The 12,496-nt window shown below is 50.0% G+C and overlaps 1 long non-coding RNA gene across 1 annotated transcript; it reads left to right on the top strand.

The window, feature by feature from the left end:
* Positions 1-5,603: 5,603 nt before the first annotated feature.
* LOC102003439 lies at positions 5,604-12,175 on the top strand. The gene is made up of 3 exons (XR_001233199.1): positions 5,604-5,662; positions 11,396-11,559; positions 12,074-12,175. It is a non-coding gene; the product is annotated as an uncharacterized LOC102003439 (long non-coding RNA).
* Positions 12,176-12,496: the final 321 nt, after the last annotated feature.

Genomic DNA, 12,496 nt, shown 5'->3' with positions numbered 1-12,496 from the left:
GCCATCCCTGCTTAAATTTCTCCCATGGCTTCCTAGTGCTGTCAGCAAAAATTCCCTGTGGTCAGCAAGCCCATGTACCTCTCAACCACACCTCCTTCTGCCCCTGTCCCTTACTCTGCCCAGCTGCCTGGCCTTCTCTCGGTTCCTGTAGCACACCTGCTCATTCCCTTCTCAAAGCTCCTCCCCTTGCTGTACCAAATGCTTGGGACAGTTTTCCTTCAAATCTCCATGGAGCAGTTTCTTCTCATTTATCATGTCAAATGCTGCCTCCTCAGAGAGGACTCCCCTGATTACCCTGGCAACCTTGTTCCTTCTCTTTCTATCCTTTCATCTCAATTTATTTTCTTCACCGCACTTAAGAACATTCGAAGTTATTTATTTGCTAACTTGTCCACTGGTGCTCTTGCCCACTAGAAAATAAGCTCCTTCAGGTAGAAACCTTGTCTGTCTTGCTTAACATTGTATTTCTAGGGCCTGGTGCTTAGTAAGTGCTCAATACACAAGGTCTGATACCTGAAGGGACTGAGGAGATGTAAGTGGGCCCCAAGGCAGCAGTGGAGGAGGTGGGGGACAGGCTGTGTAAAGGGCTCAGCCAGTGGGCAGATCACATTGTAGTCTGATCACTGAGACTCTGGGGTTCATAGGAGAAAGTGTACCTGTCCAGCTGTCTGTTCCTGAGGTGGCCTGGCCCACTTCCTGCACATTTCCTCAGACTTTGCATGAAGCCAGGTGAAAGGGAAGAGGCCGAGATGGGTGTCCTTGGGCTCCATTAGCATTCCCAGCCTTCCTTGATTTGCAGTGAGGCTCAGGGAAGCTCTGGAGCCCACTCCGCCTGCCCCTAGGGTTGCAGCAGGCATTGCCTGGAGGAGGGGGAGACTGCTGCTCAAAGAACCTAATCTTTTGCATTCGCTGACATTCTTGGATTTGGCATTTACAACCTCAGGGTTCTATTCCAAGGAGGCCTTTTGCATTTGATGTAAATATTATGGTGATGAGAGGTGACACAGAGAATACCCTGTAGGAAATGTAAATCCACCCCCACCAGGCTGGGAGTTTCTCCCTGCTGCTGCTTTGGGTTGTTATGCAGGGGATTGATTCTTCCCAGTGCTTGGGTTAACCTAGAAGAGCCTCCCCACTTCCACCCAAAAGCAGCAGGGTCTGGGAGTTGCACATTAGTTATTTTACAATTTGTAGAACCACATTCATCCATCAATGTGAGAAGCAATTGTGGTGAGGCTGGAACCAAGTGGTGTGGCAGCCATTCTTTGAGGAGAGGGATGTCATCTCCCAGAGGAGGCTTTGGGGAGTCCTTAGCTCTGGAGGCATGGGGTTGGAGGATCCAAGCCAGGAATGGGCACGGTAGTTCTCAGAAGTCAGCTGCTCTCTGTCACTTGCTCATTGACTCCTAGTTCCCACTTGTCTCCCCGTAGAGTTTAACCCTGGATTTATGTGTCCCTCAGTAGAGCACTGGGGATGGTTCGCACCTGCAAAGAGACTTCCCAAAGTCCCTAGGAAATGATGTTCATAATCCCCACCTGCAATCATGGTAGGGAACAGCTGTCCTGAGTGGTTTGCGGGATCAAGAAGATCGCACCTGTATGCTGGTGTCTCTTTGATATACTGTGTGTTCAGGGACAAATGACTGATTTCTTTGAGCTTTGGTTTCCACATTTTTCTGATAAAGAAGATGATACCTGTGTCATAGTGTCATGTGAGGATCACATAGGATTATGTGAGTGTGTATAAGGGGCCTACCAAAGCCCTCTGTGTGAAAGAACACTCAAGAAGTGGGGACAGGTGTTGCTAGGCACAGAGGGCTTGTAAGGGGTAGTTGGACCAGCCACATACACATGCATAATCCCTATTTATTATTACGGTCAGTATGCCTACAGATCAGATTCTGGAGTCAGAGATGCAGACTTCAAATCCTAGTGCAGCCACCAGGCATTTGACTTTCCAAAGTTTTGGCTTCTTCACCTTTAAGAAGGGAGTGATAGTAAAATCCGTGTCAGATTTTGTGAAGATTAAATGGGATAGTGCCTGGCTTATGCCAACCTCTTTCTGAATGCTCCAGCAAAAATTTTTGTGTGGTTTAATGGGAAAGACTCTGAATTTGAGATAAAAAGATCTGGGTTTAATCTACTTCCATCTCTTATCTACTGTGCTATCTTGGGCAAATCACTTCTACAGAAAAGGCATAATATCACCTAGTTGTATGTATGTATGTATGTATGTATGTAGTCCTGGAGTTTGAACCCAAGGTCTTGCATGTGCTAGGCTCTACCACAGAGCTACATCGCCAACCCCATGTCACCTAGCTTTACATTGTACTGAAAAGCTTAACATTTGCATAAAGAAGATCCAAAATTATTATTTCTATAATAAATGAAGTGGAAAGGTTTGGGATCTGGAATCAGGGAACCTGTATGGCAATCTTAGGTTTATTATGTACTTTCTCTCTGTGTGATTTGGGACAAGGGACTTCACCTCCATGAACCTGGGGTTCTCTTGGTATAAAATAGGATTGTGCTTATCCCCCCAGCACTGTTGTAGAATTAAATTAGACCGTGAATATTAAAATACCTCATAAACCATAGGGCATTGTGTTCACTGTATAGTTTAATATTACTTTGCGCAGAGCCTTGGGCAAGGAGCTATGAGGGCTCCAAAGCTATTCAAAGTTCTTGGTCCTGGTCCTAGAGGAGCTATGATAGATTTGAGGACAGAAGGCACAAAATAGGGGGCAGAGCTACATGGAGATTTTACCCATTCATTAATTGCATGTGTGTTCCTAGAGTGTCTTCCAAACATTAGGTTTGAGAGGTCTACTGGAGATTTTAGGTTAGGCCCAAGGGAGAAGCTTTGAAGGCCAAGGTGAGGCCTCTGGACTGGCTGTTTTATGGGCAGAGGTTTGTGAGTGCTTGTGTGCTGTCCATACTCCTGAGTTCTCTGTGGACCAGGCTTCGGCTCCCTGAGTCACTTTCTTCAGTTACCTCTGAGGTCCAAGTGTGCAGAGTCCATTGTGAGGAGAGCATCTGAATCAGCCATTTAGTGGGTGGCCTGTCTTAAAAGGTCAGTGGCCTATCTGGCCACCACAGATGGCAGCCACAAAAGACCTGCCGAGAATCCAATCTAATACAGAAGCAAATGCTCAAGACACTTCCCCCAGGAGCAAGAGGGTGAGCTGCAAGGTGATTTTGCTGCTGTCACAATCTCCCTTTAGACACAGCCTGTCCTCGAGGGCAAAAATAGCTCCATAGGCAGGAGAGTGTTGTGACATCATCCCCAGGTTCAGCCAGCAAAACCCACTCCAGACTGCTGGTCTCTCTTGCCCCTTGGATATTTGAGCTAAGGCCCAAAGGAACAAAGTTGGTGGCCCTGAGACCCCTTCTGGCCTCTTGGCCCCAGTTCTGGGCTCTGTCTACAAACAAGTCTTTCCCCACTCCAGCTTTTAGCCCCCAGGTGAAGTGGAATGCACTCAGCAACGCTGTGGCTAGGACTCCGGCCGCCTCCAGCTCGCTGGGGCTGAGTGCTGCTGCACACCTGCAGGGGTGGGAGCCATAGGCTGGTCTGGAGATGCTGGGTGGCGCCTGGCCTGGAGGCTGAATTGAGGGACAGACACTCTGTAGTCCCTGGGAGGTGGGCGGAGGGGAGGGAGGTTCACAGGGAGAACGAGGAGTTTGTGCACAGCTGTGTCTGTGTCTGTGTGTGTGTGTGTGTGTGAGTGTCTTGTAGCAGGAGAGGGCAGGCAGGAATGGGGAGTCCACAGCCTCCACTGATTAGAAGGGTTTTGAATTTGATAAATTACTTTGTATTGGGGCAAAATGATTTGACCAGATTTCAAATGTCTCAGAGAAGGGAAGCTTCTCTTGGGCCAAGTATTGATTGCATTTAATAGAGCTGGGACTTTCTCACTTAAAAACAACAAAATAAACATCTAAGAGAAGGCACTAACTTACTGCTCTCTCTCTCTCTTTCTGATCTCTCTACCTAAGAACAGGAAAAGATCCAGAGACCTACCCAAGCCCAACCGGGGTTGGGGGGCAGTGCTGATGTTGAAGCCATGGAGCTCCTTTGGGGCAGATTGATGGTAGGGGCTGGAGACAACAGGGGGCTTTGGGTTGGTCCCATTCTTCACGGATTGATTTTTGCCAAACAGGGACTGTCAGAGCCTTTGATAAATCACTAACCCAAGTGATGAATACCCTGAGGCTGGGTGGGGTGGGGGGAAGGATTCTAATCTGGGAGGCTGCCCAGGAAAGAAGAGGGGTAGAGCAGAGGACTGGTAGACAGAGGGAGCCAGTGAAATTAGCCCTAGAAATTCTGTGTGCAATCTCCAATACCTTGTCTCTCAACAAGATTTGACCGCAATCATGAACTCAGCAGCACTTCAAAATTCACTTTCAGCCTGTCTCTCGTCTGTCTCTTGCTGTCTGTCTCACTGTCTGCCCCTTTATCTGGTTTCCAAATGGACTCTGATTGGTTCCTCCCAGGAGAGGACTCTCTCAAGCTTCCCAGAAAATGGAAATGTGGAGTAGGGCAGGTAGCAAGGGTGGGCTTGGCAGTGGGGACTGAGAGGAGATGGGGAACGTGCCTCAGGAAAGGTATGGGGTGAGCGGCAGCAGAGGCCAGCACCAACAGAGGGTGGAAGGGAGTCGAGCAAATACAGACGTGAGTTTGTAGGGCAGCCCTTGCCAGAAACAAGTTGGTTTCCAGGCAGTCTTATTCTTCATGGAGAGAAAGGTCATGCCATGTGATTCTCCTTCCCTCCCTCAAAGCAATGAGAACAGAGATCTGCCTCAGCTGCGCTCCCTGAGGAATAGCAGGAAGTGTGGAGGGGGAAGGAGATCAGCTCCAAGATGCTGAATTGATCTCTCATCACGACCAGAGCCTGGCTTGAAGACAGACCAGAGCATAGCCTATAAGTTTGAATCAGCTCCGGATGACCTTGGACATGTGACTTAGCCTGACTCACCTTCTGGTTCTTATTTATGAAATAGGAAAATAGAATAGGCTCACGTGAAGCTTATCTTAATGAAGACTATATGATATGCCATCTTGATTGATATAAACCTGGGTTTGGCCTGTAGCAAGCATTAAGGAAATATTAGCTAGAAACATTACTGTTCTTCCAGGTTGCAGCATGCCAGATTCAGAAGTCCAAAAATTCAAAATGTATCGACCATTCTGTAATCATGAGAATCCTAGCTCTGTCTGAGAGTGGCAAGCTCCTGAAACTGTCCATCGATAGGCCAAGCTAAGTCTCTGACCCTTCTGTCAACACTGATGTACCACAGGAAAAGGCCTCCACTTCCCCCTCTGTATGGAGGCTGGAACCTGGCCCTCCACAATCCTGCTGGGGGTGGGGGTGGGGCTCCTGGCTAGTCCCAGGTGTCGGCCCTTGCGAGTGGATTCTCTCCTCTCCCGCTCTACACAAGGCCGCGCCCAGCTTTCCATCCTCCATGGCCCTGTCCATGGTGCTAACCCACATCCCATCCCAAGACTTCCGTAGGCCTCCCAACCTCAACCCTCCACCCCTGCCCCCAACGTGGACATCTCAGAAGATCTCCCCAGTCACCAGGAATGAATTCTGAGCTCACGTTCTGGAATGCTGCCAGGAAGGAAGCGGCGTTAGTATAAAGAATCACACAAAAGGCCGCAGGTAATTATGTCTCTTTTAAGATGCTAACAGGATTGGCCGTTTGATAAATGGGAGGATTTGAGGCTGTTTTGTCACTGACAAGCTGTTGTAAGATCATATTGGAAGCTGAAGACAGTTTATCTTCATGTGTGTGGCGGAGAGAGGGGAATTCTCCATGGATTTTACACCCTCTTCAAATTAATGTGATTTCCTAGGCCGAAGCCGTGCACAGGAGTGAGTGATCTTTATGACTCACCCTCTGATTAGATTACCTGGCTCAGCAGCCACCTCCAGCCCCTCGGAGTGCCCTCAAACTCCCCAGGCCCATCCCTGCTCCCCTCCCTCCAGCTCCCCTCTGACCTCATGGCTCCTCTCCTCTAGCACCTCTTCTCACGTCCAGCTGCAGAGTGAGCCCACAGTTCAATTACTGCTGGCTCGCCTGAGAGACAGGAGGATCTAGGTTCTACAGTTCCTCTGGAGGGAGCAGAAGCGAGGGAAGTGGGTTGGGAAGGAAAGGAAGGCAATGGTGGGGGAAGGGAAGCAGCACAGGAGAGGAGAAATGAGACAAGGAGGGAGTTGAAACAGAGACTGGAGCTGAGCCGTAGATAAGAAAGAAGAGAGACAAAAACAGTGGAGGAAGGGTTGTTTCTTTTCTCTCTAGAACATTCCTTGGAACCACAGACACCAAGGTGGTCTCCTTTCCTAGACCACCCAATTAAGCAGGGCTTCTGGGCATTCTCTACTTGGTTTGTCTTCTTCGTAGCACTTAGCACTATTGTCTTGTTTGCTTATTTTTCGCTTCTATTGTATTTGTCTTGACTCTCAATTTATAAGACCAGTTGAGCAGTGGTCATGGCTGCCCTGGACTCCAGGATCAAGCACTCAGTAAGTTCTTGGTAAATGTTTATGAAATGTGCAAAAGGACAGGGATTTGGAAGGAGGTCTGATGGGCCAGGGCTGGTTTGTCCTCTGGCCAGAGATCTGGAGGTGAGTGGGAAGCTTCTGGGTACTGGTTTGGATCTCTGAGGTCACCATCACTGGCTGGATTTGAAGAGATATTTCTGGGGAGGGAGTGCTTCAGTAGTTCTTTGGACAGAATTAAGCATCCTTTGGAACAAAGCAGGTATGAAGCACGTGCATCAGAGTCCTCTGGGGGGTTTATTGTCATAATCATTCCTGGGATCCTGGTGTGGTGGGTCTGAAGACCACACCTGGAGAAAAACTTCTGAGAAGGGAGCTGTGGGCCCTGGTCATGGGGACATCTCAGCAAAACCAAGGACCTGGGGTGTACAGTGTGTGTGTGTGTGTGTGTGTGTGTGTGTGTGTGTGTGTGTGCTGGAGGGGTGGTGGCTGGAATGCTTGCAATGACATAAAGAACCTGAAGTCCATTATTTCTATCCGGTTGCCACCTCATTCCACACCGCCACTTCAGGCTACTTGTGGGCAAAGTTCAAGAGTGAGCTCACCTTCTGGGAACAGTCCCCCCACCCTACCCAGAAGCTTTGAAGAAGAGGAAGACAGCAACAGATGTGAGGAGGAAAAGGAGCTCTCCCTGCCCCACGCCCAGGGGCCTCTGCTCCTTCCACCCACTGAGGGGTCTGCAGCTGGAAAGCCATGCCTCATTTCCCAGGCAAGCTGTGTACTCACCCTCAGGCCCCAGGCCAGGCTCCCCCCAGCATCTTTTAGGGACCTTCCCTAGACTTGTCAGCAATCTATGCTTCAGGATTGATTGGCTGCTACCCCAGCATATCATCCTCATCCCGCTAAACGCACCCCTCAGACTTCACAGCTCTATCACGCCAGACACAGGCAGGATCCCCAAGGGTTCCTGACACAGCAATGAGCACTCGGGGTGAAGGGCAGTGTGCCCAGCACTGAGCATCTCCACGCTGGGCCCCAGCATGGGCCTGAAGAGTATGTAGACAAAGACCAGCCAGTTGGAAAAATAGCTCACCCCCATCTCACCTTTGCCCAGTAAAACCAAGGCTACCACCTTCTCCCATTCTCCTTACCCACCAGGAGCCCTGGCCTTCATGCTCAAATAACTCATGCTGTCTGCCTCAGAAGTGTCCTCACGCATGCTGATCCTCTGTGTGCAACACTCTCCTACCTTCTCCCATGCTCTTTCTGTGGTAGCTCCTACCTCTCTTCTTGGTAGACCTTCCAGGCCTGCTGGCTCTGTCTCTACCATGTGCAACACTCAGCACTCTTGTCATTATATATTCCTTGTCTGTCTTCTCTACTAGCCTGTAAACTCCATGATAAGGACTACACCTATGTGTCTTGTCTTCTGCTGTATTACCATTAAGTTGTGGATGTGACAAAAGGCTGACTAATACAAGAGATCAGGGGAGGCTTCCTTAGAAGGTGATGTTTCTGCAAGATGGAGACAGTTGTATAGAGCAACAGTGAAAGGAAAAGTATTCTGGATATAGGGAGTAGCATGTGCAAAGGCCCTGTGGCAGGAGGGAACATGGTTTCTATAAGGAACAAAAGCCTAAAAGGACTGAAATATGTGGGATGAGTAGCGGGGCTGGAAGCAGGCAGAGGCAAGATCATGCAGGGCTTTGTCAACTAAGGTCTGTGTCTTCATCTAAGAGCGAAGGGTTTCAACACTGAAGAATTTAAATAGCAGTGAGTGGGCAACTGCAGCAGTGATATAATCAGAATTGCATTTTAGAAAGGTCACTCCGGCTTTCCTGTGGAGAAGGAGAAGGGCTCCAGGAGAGGTAAAAAGGCCAATCAGTGGTGCACAGCAGCCATGCAGGCCTGGCCTATTGGGGATAGAGGTCTAGAGTAGTGAGGAGTTTTTGAAAGAATATTTTCAAACCACATCACAGCTTGGTAGTAAAACCACGACCAGCACCCATCCCTGTCCTTTAAGGCTGCCTGTACCTGCTGGCCTTCTGCAACTTGGCCACCATAAGGAGGGGTTCCCAGGCTTCCTCCAGAAGTGCCTCTGCTTTCACCCGGCCTCTGTGCCCGTATTTTGTGCTGTGTCTTTAGGGGTGCCTACATGTGTGTTCTAGTCTGGGAGGCCCTGGCTGTCCCCATCTAGGGTATGGCTTTTTCTCACCGCAGTGCTTTGCATGCTGGGAATTGTAGTTCTGGAGCCAGAAATCTGGGCCTGCTCCCCACTGTGGTCTGGCAGGCAGCCTGGTTGCCATGGCAGCAGCTGGGCTGGAGCCACCGAACCATTTCATCCACAGCTCTGCTGGCTCTGAGAGCTCCCAGCAAGAAAGCTCGGGCTCTCGAGAGGAGGGGGAGGAGAAAGAAAGGGGGAGGAGGGAAAAACGGGGAGGAGGGAGGAAGGACCCTTTGGGCCTTCCCCAGAGTCCTGGGCTAAGCCTCACCCTGCTCTGGGGCTTGTGTACTGACTCAAGAGAAGTCACCAGCTCCTCCTCAGAGTGTGGCTCCCCAGCACTGACCTCCTTGGCTGCTCTGTTCATGCCAGTCAGCCCTGTAGGTTCAGCTCTGAGTGCAGCAGCCTGCACTAGACACACAGAGGGGAAGAGGCAGCCCTCCTCCCCAGGGAACTCGGAGCCTGCACGGAAAATAAGAAGATCCAACAGAATGACCTTAAAGGAAAAGTTCTGTCCACTTTTCCCCTGAAATGTCTCTAGAACCCATTCCCTGCTTTCTGCTCCTTGGCCACAGTCCTAGTTCATTCTATCTCCCCCAGAGAAGGCGTTCTAAAACACAGATCTTGTCCTGTCACACCCCTGCTTAAAATTCTTCAATGGCTCCCCTTTGCCCACGACTGGATCAAGTCCAAACTCTCTAGTAGGACCATTCAGGGCCTTTCAGATTCTGGCCTGAGGCTCCCTCCTGCCCAGAGATCCTCCTGTGCCCCCTCTGCTGCAGCCATCCAGAAGTTTCCTGGTTCCTTCTTCATCCCTCCACCTTGCGCTGGCCCGCCTCTGCCTGAGCTGCCCGCCCTTCCCTCCCTCTCCTACCTCGCAGCCGAGCAAACCCCACTGAACACCCCCTCCTTGGTGAAGTCTTCCAAACTTCTTCTCCACCAGGGGAGGAATGAATGCCCCGCTGCTCAGAGCTCCCAGAGCACTTTGTACATCACTTGCAAGCACTTATCACCTGCCTTGTGATTATTGTCTCTGTGGCTCCCTCTCCCTCTCTCTCTGCTGCATCTGAGCCATTCCTGGGTCCCCAGTGCCCGGCACAGCATCTGGCACAAGGTAGGCATTCCATAAAGGGCCAGTGGGATTGAACTTGCCAAAGGAAGGCTATGTGGGCTGTCACTGCTCTCTTCTCCCCCTCCCTGGACTCTCTCCCACTGCCGTTCCTTCCCTATGCTCCCTTGGGGCCCTGCACACCTTGAGCACTGAATGGCAGACCTGATCAAGTGGGGCCTTCTGTTCTGGGCAGAGATGGTACAACCACCTGCATATGGAGGCTGTAAGCCTCTTCATGTCACTTGGGAGTTGTATCAATGCACACCTGGGCCTCTGGAGAGGAAGTACCCCTGTTTTCAATGGAGCCATGATTTATGGACCCGGCTCCAGGAGGTGAAAACCTAATTAGGTTTCCCTGCTTCTCTACCTGGAGGCAGAATAATTCCAGGAAAGTCCTTCCTCCTGGGTAGAGACTCTATCTGCCCCAGCCTTTGTTCTGGGGCATCCTCTTCCACCCTTTCACCCTACTGCCTATGCTCTGGTCAGTAGTTCTGAGCTTCCTAGGCCAGCTTTCATGCAGTGAAACCATGACTACTTCTTAACACGCTGGGGGCCTTTTCTAGGTTTCTATTCTTTCTAAATCTCATTTTTTCATCATACTAGGATTTAAAAAATCCTTGCCTGCCTAGATCATTTATTTACATACACAGTCATTCATTTATTTACATACCACAAAAAAATTTTAGGTGCCTGTAATAACCCAAATGCTGCATTAGTCTAAGAATGCAGAGGTGAATCAGTGACAGTCCCTGTCCTCAGGAAGCTTATAGTTTATCACCCTTACAGTGCTTACAGGCACAGTGCAGACTATTAAGGGAAGTCTGGCCCAATCTAGGACATCCAACCTTTTGGTTCAATGACTATTTCTTGTTCACCTATGATACAATAGGCATGAAAGGTAGTGATAGGACCAACTCAGGCCCCCTTGCACAGAAAAAGCACAAATAGGTCTCTGAACAGCCACTGCATACTGCAATTGTGAGAGGGCCAGGAAAGAGCAAGATGAGAACTCTGTACCTGGAAACAGGGTTCCAGGCTCCCCAGGGCCTGAGGTGGACAGCCAGCATGCTTTGCTCCTAGCAGAGGAACATGAATGGATGGAGCCTTGGCAGGACTGACTGGGTGGTGTGGAAGCTGACTCGTGTTGTTCTCTTTACTGTAGCTGCTAATGGGCCCCCAGCCCTGAGCTGCCTCCTCAGGCCCTGTCTCTGCTCCAGTGGCTGCTGAGAATCAGGGTCTTGACTCAAAAGGTTTGGGGTTCCAAGGCCTGGAGGAAGACAAGAGGTGGTAGGGAGTGAAGGATAAGACAGGTAGGTAGAGATCCACTACTAACCCTTGATGTTTCCAGAGCGGAAGACTGCCATCTTGCTCTGTGAGTTGTGGGTCTAGTTCTTCATCCATAAAATCTGCTAAAAGTTGGACAGGGAAAGCTCTAAGGGCTGCTTGGCTTCTCTTACTTCTGCTGTTGGAACAGGGAGATGGTAGCGGGAGGCTCTGCAGAGAAACTCTGCCTCCACCCTCTGCCAAGAGATCTAAATCAGCATTTATTGACATTTTTCAGGATGCCCTCAGTGCCAGTGACATTTCAGAGACCTGCTCTCTGACAGGGCTGGAGGACACAAGGCTGACCCCAAAGCCCTGCTCCAGGCCCAGACCAGCTGTGACCACGGACCCCACTTGGGAACAAGCCTCATATTGCGAACATCAGCACAGCACCTCTCTGGGGTCAGTGCTGCCCTCACTCAAGGACCTGCCTTGCACTTGAAAATGCTGACTGGGTCAAGGGTGAGGCAGGTCTGGCTCAGAACCTTCTTTACCCAACCTCAGTGTCCTTCCTTCCCAACACCTCTACAAAATGGAGTCCATAATCACTGGTTCCTTCAGAAGGTACTTGCGGGCCTCCATCTATACAATCATGAGAAAAGGGAGGTGTTTCACACACTGTGGGTTTTTGTCCCAGTGTGAGGTATGCTGATGGGGACATTAAGCCCTGGGGTTGGGGGTGGAGTGTGAGAAGATTAACTGTCCAAAGGCGGGAGGAACCGAGCTGGTTTCTGGCAATTTCACAGATTGAAAAGAGCCACTTGGCAGGTAGAGGTTAACAGGGGGGATCCAGGGAACGCTTTGATGTCCCTGTTGATGCTGACAGATGGCCACAGAGCTGTGAGGAGAGTCAGAACCAGCCCGTGCAAGAAAAAGACCCCAACCCTCACTCAGTAATTCTACTCTTCTGTCTTAGGACTAAACGGAGGGCAGCTTACAAACCAGGTCAAGGTAGTTGTAAAATGCCTGGGTTTTGGGAACAGAAGAAGTAATCCTGGCTCCACTGGTCACCAGCTGTGTGGCTTTAGGCAAGTACTTAACCTCTCTGAGCATCATTTTCTTCATCTGGAAAGGAGGGTATTAATACTGCATACCTTGCATGTTTGTTGGGAAAATGAGAGAAGCCAATGTTTATAAAACACTAATGTGTGTAAAGCACTTAGCTCAGGCTGCCACGTAATAAGCACCAAGCTGCCAGGAGGCAGGCTGGGCCTCACTAAGAACTTTTTCTGCCTTGGATCAGCCTTATCCACAAAAACAGGAACCCTGCTCCCCAGCAAGTGTTTAAGCATTTAAATGTGTGCCAGGCACCTAGTGTGTACCCTGCTCAACATGGCGG

The sequence above is a fragment of the Chinchilla lanigera genome, unplaced genomic scaffold (assembly GCF_000276665.1).
Source record: "Chinchilla lanigera isolate Chin_1 unplaced genomic scaffold, ChiLan1.0 scaffold00014, whole genome shotgun sequence".
NCBI classification, from domain to species: Eukaryota; Metazoa; Chordata; class Mammalia; order Rodentia; family Chinchillidae; genus Chinchilla; species Chinchilla lanigera.
The sequence above is the reverse complement of the archived record's forward strand: the minus strand, read 5'-3'. Positions and strand labels throughout refer to the sequence as shown.